Source organism: Megalops cyprinoides, chromosome 22 (assembly GCF_013368585.1).
Source record: "Megalops cyprinoides isolate fMegCyp1 chromosome 22, fMegCyp1.pri, whole genome shotgun sequence".
NCBI lineage: Eukaryota > Metazoa > Chordata > Actinopteri > Elopiformes > Megalopidae > Megalops > Megalops cyprinoides.
In genome coordinates this window covers 20,031,452-20,040,729 of record NC_050604.1, presented here as the reverse complement: position 1 = coordinate 20,040,729, position 9,278 = coordinate 20,031,452, and positions in this window count along the sequence as shown.

The window sequence follows — 9,278 nt, the reverse complement described above, 5'->3', positions numbered from 1 at the left end:
GTGCAAATTAATGCATGTATCCGCTTTTCTCTTTGATTGCGTCGTCGTTTGCAAATGAGACACGCGATCCTCTCTTCCCAAAATGAAACGCGTATTCAAAACACGATCAAAATGTTAATCTTTTGATAAGATTTGTTTTGCCACAAGGAGGCTACCCCCTCACGACACGCGGATGTATGATAAAGACAAACATTGACAAGATTAAATATAGGATATTGAGGCTCTTTGTTTGCTTGATAAACAGGTTTATGTTAGTAGTCCGTGCCTGCAATGTTATTTTTTCAACATGTAATGGTAACGTTTGTTTGATAAAACACATCTAAAAGTTCAAGACCTTCCTTCGGGGATAGACTGGCCTTTATGTTGCAGATCACATAAATTAAGTTGATATGCTGATTTGATGTAGTTACCATCTTTCCTGACTAAAATACGCAATGGAAGATGTGGTATAGATACTTGTTTGGGCCAGTGATTAGAGAATCAGGCTGGTTTCAGTGAGAATGACCTGTTTGACCAGTGACTATATTTTTGAGATTCAGGTTTGTTTCAGTGAGAATGAATATTTCCAACTGTGTTTATTCTCAGTTATAAGTACAAATCCCTGTATGAAACAATATTCTGCGTGGGAGTGTAAAGTAAAACTGTAGTTTTGTTTTTAGCACGTTTCTAGCCATGTGAAAACATGGCCATGATTTCCACTTTGTCCATCCTCTATATTAAGTAATGTTCATGGAATTCATTTTATATTGTTATTTATAAATAATACAGGATATATATGCACATAAAAGTACCAAATATTTCTTGATTTCAATATATGACATCTATTATGAAAAATAAAATGTGCATATTACAATGTGTTCTTGTGTTTGTATGTATGTCATATTTCATGTGTTACATTCTTTATGATCATCAAATCTTTAAGGCTGTATCTCTTTTGGGGGGAAACGCTGTGCAAAAGAGGGTTTGGAACTGCTGTGGTTTTGAGGTACCTCTGTAATCAAAAGCATCTTGTAAAGTTGTAGTGTGTTTGCTCAGTGAAGTCTACAGAAACAATGACACCACCGCATAGACCGCAGCACAGAGTCGTTAGGGGCCAAACGCTGACTCACCTAGAAGCATAAGCGCTTTGTATTGTTAAAACTGATACGACTGTTGTGTGCACATTCCAACTTGGACCTTGCAACTGGAAACTTGCTTTGCTTTAGAATACACATTGGGGAGGCATTGAAAATATGTCTTCATGCAGAATCTTTCCTCACCAGCACCCACTCAACTGTTTTTTATGGTGTTCCCATGAATCAAACTGACTACTGATGTACTGTATATTGGACAACTCTCCAATTCTCTTTGCTTTGGGGGGGATAATCTTATTTTAGCTAAATAACTACACGTGCGTTTGAGCCAATATATTAATTTATTGCTCTCCTGAGATTAACAGTGTGAAAAAATATTTTAAAAACAACTGTTGAGCTGTTGTTTTCAACTGCGTGTATACCTGTGTATTGCTTGCATGTGAAATACTGGATTTAACTGTTTGCAGTCTCCTATCCATCTGCAGGTATTGGTTTAGTACACATAACCCCGTCTTTCGTACACAGAAGGGTGTGGCTAACCTGATCCACAGTAGGATGGGGTTAACCTGAAATCTCTTTGCTCAAGAGCGCACTCATGTTTGTCCGGGGCTGCACTGCATTTTCCTAATTTCACAGAACTCAAACATAACGCCTGTAATCACAGGAAGAGTCCAGTTTTATGATGAACATGTTTTTTTTTCCTTCATATCCACTTCAGCAGCCACTATGACACTTATAATACATAATACATGATACATCATGCAGCTCTTTGAGTGGTAATGAAGTGATATTGACAGGTCAGACATAGCAGAGTGAAATATTTTATTACGACAGATTCATGAGAACTGACAAACAAAATTTAAAAAGTGAAAAAATGTCATATGTTTCTTTGTGTCATGAACATTGTGGTGGAAAAACTTGGAAAATTCTGATTAATGAGTGATTGAATACATTATAATACCTCATGTCATGTACAATTTTGAAACTGCTGCCATAAGTCGCAAATTATACTACCCTATAATATGGAAGTCGATTTATGCCTTCATTCATTATCATTCATGGATTGTGAATGTAAACCTTGAAACAGCAAATATTTTAAGTCTTATGTAGGACCTCTGATTAAAAATAATACCAAAATAAGAACGTCCATATGCAATGCATACAAATGCACATTCATAAGTGTGAATTGATCAGATGCATCCCAGGAATTAAAATAAGTCTGAGTAAAGTAAACAGCTGAAGCTTTTTGGTTAGTTTCCAAATCCTCAGGAATATAGCCTACAAACAATATGAGGTGGACATAACCAGTGTTAAAGACTGTGGACTTCACGATCAACATTTATAATTAAATGTATTCATTTGGCAGATGCTTTTATCCAACGCAGCTTACAAGTGAGGCAGAGTACAACACAAGATCAGGAAACAGTTAAGAAGTCAATCCGCATTTAGCTCTGACCAGTTGTGAAGAACTTTTGGCGTTTCTTCTTTTTCATTTGTTCCATTCCCATGATACATTGGAATGATGTTTGTGCCCACAGACACCGTCATCACTGCTGCATACTGTAAGCCGGGCCTTTGAGATCCATCTGTCATCATAGCGTGTTTACATGTACACATACACTCCATAATGTATCCTCAAGGCAGGGCTTTACCCCTCTCAAAACATCTGTAATACAACAGTCAGAGAAATTATAGCTAATTGACAACAGAGAGCTTTATTTCCGATGGAGCCGATCTCAGCGTTAAGAAAACAAAATGCTCGCTGAATGTAAGGTTATGTGTTCAGTTGCACTCTGCCTGCCTTCATATGAAGTACACTTCTTGTGACTGGACGGTATCCAGCTATGTGGGGAAGTTATGGCGTTAATGTGTTTCAGATAAACACTTCCTACATGATTTAGAGATAAATCAATGGGTGCTGCAGGTGTTAACACTTTATTTTGCAGACAGCAATAAGTCGCCATTTTCTCGTCCTCTTCAGATTAAACAATACTCCTTTGTCAGTCCTTTGTCAGATGACACATTTGATGATGACATGCTCACAGTTACGTCTGTGGATATATGTGTAGTTTCCAGATCTATCATCTGGCCTTAACATTAAAAAATAAACAATGAGATCACCTAGATCTGATAAAAAAAAGAAATCACCCCCATCATAGTCGTAAGTACTCACTATTGGGGGACATGGAGCTGATGAGTCAGCAATGAGTTTAGAATGCCACAGTGATGGGTCTCTTATGGAAGGAAAAGGTAAACTATCCTGAACACAAACCATCTGCTTCTGGCAGTTTTTGAAGTGTTAATAAAATGATCTGTGCCAACTCAGAGAAAGGGCCCCAAAGTAATAAAAGGGAAATTCCAGAGGGATTCCGACTGCTCGCATTTGTTCTTCGCAGCTCCATACTTCATACTGTGCACCTGCTCCATCAGATTGTTTTTTTTTTCCTCTTTCCCCGGTAACCAACCTGCACACTCAAACTTACTTGCGTGTCAGGTACTCTCACAAAATCTGCCATATTTGGCACACATAAATCAACCCTAACATTCTGCTCCTTCAGGTTAACGACACCATTGGGAGTCAGTGATTTCAGGAGCATATGATGCAATATAATTATTAAACAATATAAATACAGTATACAATCATATAAGTAACCATTCTAGGAACCTTGGCAAAGACTTCGGCTGACAGCTTATGTAACTCGGACATAAATGCTTACACCTCCAAAACAGACCAATATTACTTAGTCACCTCTTAGTTTCCTCTGTATTTTTATTTGCCTTTCTCCAGCTGATAATGTATTTGCAGTGTATTCATGATTAATGACATTGGCAGAACCTGCGTTGGCTACTGTGAGATGACTGTTGGACATGTGTAAGTTTTGTGTGCGAGCTCTTTTTTGGTTTTTCTACACCCCCTGAAAACTGTATTCTGTCCAACACATTCACTTGTAAAAATATGCTGTAATAAATATATTTTGACACATTTTGGACAGGCAGTGGCAAAGACACACAAAGAATGTGAACTTTAAAGGTCACCATGGACAAACAACCCATTTCTCTCAATTACAGCTGACAGCCAGCGGACTAACATCCAACGGGTTGCCCAATCAAAACACGATTAATTAATGGGGAATTCGCGTGGAATGAGTTGGATGAGGAAGCACTTGTGTAGAGCCATGTTTCCTGAATGGATACATGTTCAGTGAATGGAGAAACAAAGAATGCAGGATTCAACAAAAGGGATGCATTTCTTTAAGGAAAAGAAACACCCTCAAGTTTACTGTAGCAAGCACCGCTGGCATGGAGAGCTCATGGTCCGCTCCCCATCTTGCTAACAGGGATGAAGTATTCAGTCTGTGGCTCTAAATAAACAACATGTCAATCCTATGTTATTATCAAATGGAAAATACTGCTGTGAGAAACGGGTAGTGGAGGGGAGAGGGAGTGGCATGATACTCTCTCTCTCCCTTTTTTTTTTTTGCCTGTTAGACTTCGCTGCAGCTTCGGAAAGCTGGGAACTCGGTTAAGTAATTGTGGTTTGCGTCTTTGAAGTAACCCATGTTGTTGTAATCCCACTGACCCCAGCGAGTTCAACTGTTTTTTATTAATGGATCACACAACCAGCCCTGGGGTCCTCCCACCACTCCAACCCATTAGCCACACATCAATCTGAGACGTCCGAGGGGCAAGCTCTCGTCCTCTCTCTCTCTCCCTCTCTCTCGCCAGAGCCCACCCCGACTTCGATTCCTTGCTTGACTGGAAGAAACTGGAGTCAGGTCCCTGCGACGTCTTGTTTCCCACAGTCGGGTTCCTGTCAGAGCGTCTTTAAATCATCGCTGGTGCAGACTAACCCCGGCGAGAATGCACTTTGATATGATTCATGCATGCAGATGGGGCTGCTCCCTCACAGGACGATAAACAATGATTCGCGCCGGCGCAGGCTTGCCGCAACCTCTGGGCCCGTACAGATGGAAGCCATTTAATGGCCCTCCGTGCTACGGCAGGTGGCTCATTCGCGACACAGCAAGAGAAGACCGAATGTCTCATGTAAGAACACTAACCGATTAAACTGCGTATGGGGGAACCGAGTAAAACCCCTGGCCTGTTCTTAGGTATTCATGTGTGCACTTTATGTCGTATTTAACTAAAAAAAGAAATGATTTTAGACTGTAAGGTTAAATCAAAATTAAGTTCCAATATCGCAGCTTAACAGTAGATCTGCAGCACCTGACAGATGGTTTAGGTGGTTTAATGGGTTTACTTAATGTAGTTTAATAATGAACACACCTTTAATCCCTGCACATACATACGCTGATGTAAAGGATTATTTAGACACACAAGTCTATACTGGCTATGTCATACCATTACCACAGAATTATCCATGTCTTTAATTATGCCTCGTATGTTTTTAATCATAACACTTACTTTGTTCACACCATATTCATCTGCGTGTGCTCCAATTGCAAGTTTACAAAACTGTAATTATCACAGTGCCACATCCTGCCCTGTGTGTTTATTTTTGCCGTGACATGGACAGTTTCATTTATGTTCCAAGTAGCATATTTATGGTCCTTGATGATCGTGTTTTTTAACCATTGCTAATTACGTACACTTTTACTGCAGTGTGCAGAGATATAAAGATGGTATTTAAGTACACACAATGGTGCATATGACATTTTCAGCTAAAGCTAATGACCTACCTACCTCTGAACTACATCAAAGTAGTCCTACCTACATAACGATTAAGCATTTTCCACATAAATGTAAAGATAATATGGCATTATAAAACTCTGAAGCTGGTAGGTGTAGGTCCTTTTTGTTGTTCAAATGTATTGGGATTTACACTGTCTCTAGAATACAAAGGAACTTGTGGATATCTGGTAAAACTTCACCCTCAGCCCAGCCTTTAACTACTTTCCATGTTAAAGCAGCTAGAAATGTAGGGATGCCTGAGACAGCATTTTTTTCTCATTTGAGCAGTTAACAGAGAACACCTTAACATCTGCAGAAAAGGAGCATGGTCTGTTTCAAGTTGTCAGAGGGTCGTAAAAAGGGCCTTCTAAAATACAAAGCTTTGTTTATTAGCAGAGAAACCTGAAGACTACAGGTAAGATCAGAGCACCGTAAGGATAAACATTCTATACTTGAGATGGCTGCAGTGTGATAAGACCATCTTCGAATTCTGGTGCCCCTCGCAACTGTGATGACCCAGCTGTTGAATTTGCAGGTGTATCAGTTGTGGAACGTGATGTGTTCTTTGGCAGTCGAGGGATGGGTCAAAACAGGGAAACACACAGTACTTCTAATGTAGGAACAGCCTGTTTTCAAGCACCTGAACTCTTTAAGCTTTGTTTGAAACTCTCCCTCTCAGGTGCTAGTCAAAAAAACGAATGACAAGCAGACAGTATCAAAAGACTGTATCCTCTCTGATAAAGGTTGATGTATTAACTATTACCACATATGAGTGGAATAGCAGTCACAAACAGATACTGGCAAGTATGTTGCCTGAAGATTACTTTAAAACAAGCAGCCAGTGTATTTGTTGGAGAAAGCAAAGTCTCAGTATAGAGATAAACAATGTGAGAGAAGCTAGGAGAGATTCCAAATGGAGTAACTTAGGGGAACAAGATGGAAATACTATGCACCGTTAACAGTTAACATCATATCAAAGGCTCTGTATCATACATATACAGTATTGTATGTTTACTATCTTATTTAGGCATGTATTTGTGCTGTACTTCAGTGACACCAAGGAAGAGTTTCCAGGTGTTGTTTATGCTGTTAAACTGTTCCTCTGCGAGGCTCTGAGGTGTTCTGCAGTATAGCAATTAATCACGATAATGAACCAGTGATTTACAGAGAGCATGGACCAGTCTGACTACCTGAGAGGGATTATTCGTTCTCTGACTGCATCATGAGGATTGGCGTAAGATTTTCATATTCGGTTGGGTGTGTTTGTCTGAGCTGACAAACGGTCACCATCAATGTGTGTGTGTACAGGAAACATTGGTGTAACAAACCATGAAACGAAGAGAGAATAAACTGAAAGAGTCAAAAGGTATGTCACGGCATTATTGCCCACCTGGGCCGTGTTAAGTGCCCTGGCCTATAGCACTGCACATAGCTAACATCCCATAAGTATGGAAACACGAGAACATCTGGCACCATGACAACCAGACCGTGCCAGGACAGTGAAGATCAAAACTAATTTGAAACACATCAATAACTTCCAACGTGCTGATTTGGATTGGATTATGAATTCCACAAAAGGATAACACAGTACACTCAAAAAAAAAACATTCCTTCAAAAGGAACCCTAATCTTAGTCTATGTCATATAAATATGCATATGTTTATTGTGGAGGACTGGATGATTGTGGCCATACACAATGTACCTCTCACTCAGACTCATATTCCAAACAGGTGATTACAGAAATCCTGATGTGAGCTAGCTAGGTCATTACCAATCAAGTTCAGCCTACAAAGTCTGTGCTTTACAGCATTGAGTCTGTACAAAAGTGACCGTTCTGTTCATATGCCAAGCAATAATTGTATAAAGCTGTGATAGGAAACTGAGGAGCTGTTTCAGCGTTTAATCTAAGCACTCTGCCACTTGTTCTCAACTTTAAGTACGGAGTTTAAGCATGCATTTCTTTTTTCAACAATAACACAACATTCTTCAATGATTACTGCAATGAATACTCAACTCATCTAAGAATAAAGACACTTGCTCAACAGGTTGTCCGGTGCTGAAAACCAAGCAGCAAGAGAGAATGGTCAGTACTGCTCTTTGCGTTGGCTTTGTTCTGCCCTACCCAGGGCACGTGCGTGTCGTGATCTGTATTATTTACTCCTTGGCCCATTACGCGCTAATCGAAAATGCCTGACCGCAGGATTTTCCGCCAGTCCAGATTCTTACAACACCGCATTCCAGCGATTTCAGCTGTAGGTGGTTGTTGGAAAGGGTGTGGGGGTATGACTCAAGAGGAGATACACTGCCCCTCCGATAATTGGTTTTGTCCTCTTATTACACTGGAGGATGGGTCAGACCCTTTCCCACAGCTATCCACAGCCAGGAAACGAGCGCTCCCCATTCCCTTCTTGGATGACTAACAACATTTAATTGATAATGGTGACCTCCCTTTATCCGAATGTCCGCCACATGAAAGAGGCGTTCTGGTAATCGAAGGCCTGTGGGCCTGTCCCCACCTTTAAACTGTGTATGTGGATTCCCTTTATTCTTTGATTCGAGCCCGAGGCAGCTGGGACGCATGAAGACCTGTGCTTGGGGCACGTTCGCGGCAGTCACAAGGACGGCCATTGTTGTCGTTGCCACTAACAGGCGTAGCTGTTTAAAAAACTGTTTCTTCTTACAGAGGAGTACTGACAGTTGCTTACATTCTGTACAAGGAGGCATTTATGAACAGTGGGTTAAGCATTTCCATTGCGGCCATCTCCCTGTTCTAGAACATTCCAAAGTTACATACCATGCCTCCAGTACAAAGCCATGAAACTTAAAACCATATCTAACGTATCATATAATAGATCACACATTTGCTGTTCTCCAGTAACACTTTTGTATATTTTGTAGATGTCCTATGCTGTCCCTTACACAATGCAATTCGCTGTAGCTACTGCAGCTAACAAGACATCTCGGCAGGGTCCAAAATATGAGTTAGCATGTACTTTTTTCCTGTAGGTTCAAAACACTAATGAACAAAAAAAAGCAAGGTATTTCAAAGTGCAGTGTATACTGTGACCAAGCTCTTGCAGCTTGCGGTGAGACTCACAACTGTGATTTATGACGTGCCTAACCAATATAGCTTATAAAAGTTGTGTTCTCATGATAAACTGTGATTTTCCAAATATTCCAGTGAATCAGTATGGTAAACCATAATGCGAGCTAATATGATCTGTGGGATTTTTAAGCGCACATTTCAAATCTGAGAGAGCACGAAGAGAGAGAGTATAAATTCCACTGTTACTCTTGCAGTCCTGATGCCCTTGAAATGTGTTGATTGTGTGGGGAGCAATAGTGTTTTAATGAAAAACAGGAGTCTGAACACGCTTTTACAGTCTGGCTGTTGTGGCACTGGCTGTGTTCCATGTGCATAAGCGCTACGCGGTGTGTTACAGTGTTCTTGTGAACTGGATAGGCAAGGTGACTTGAACGAGCATGGCACTTTACAGGTGAGAGCTTGAAGGG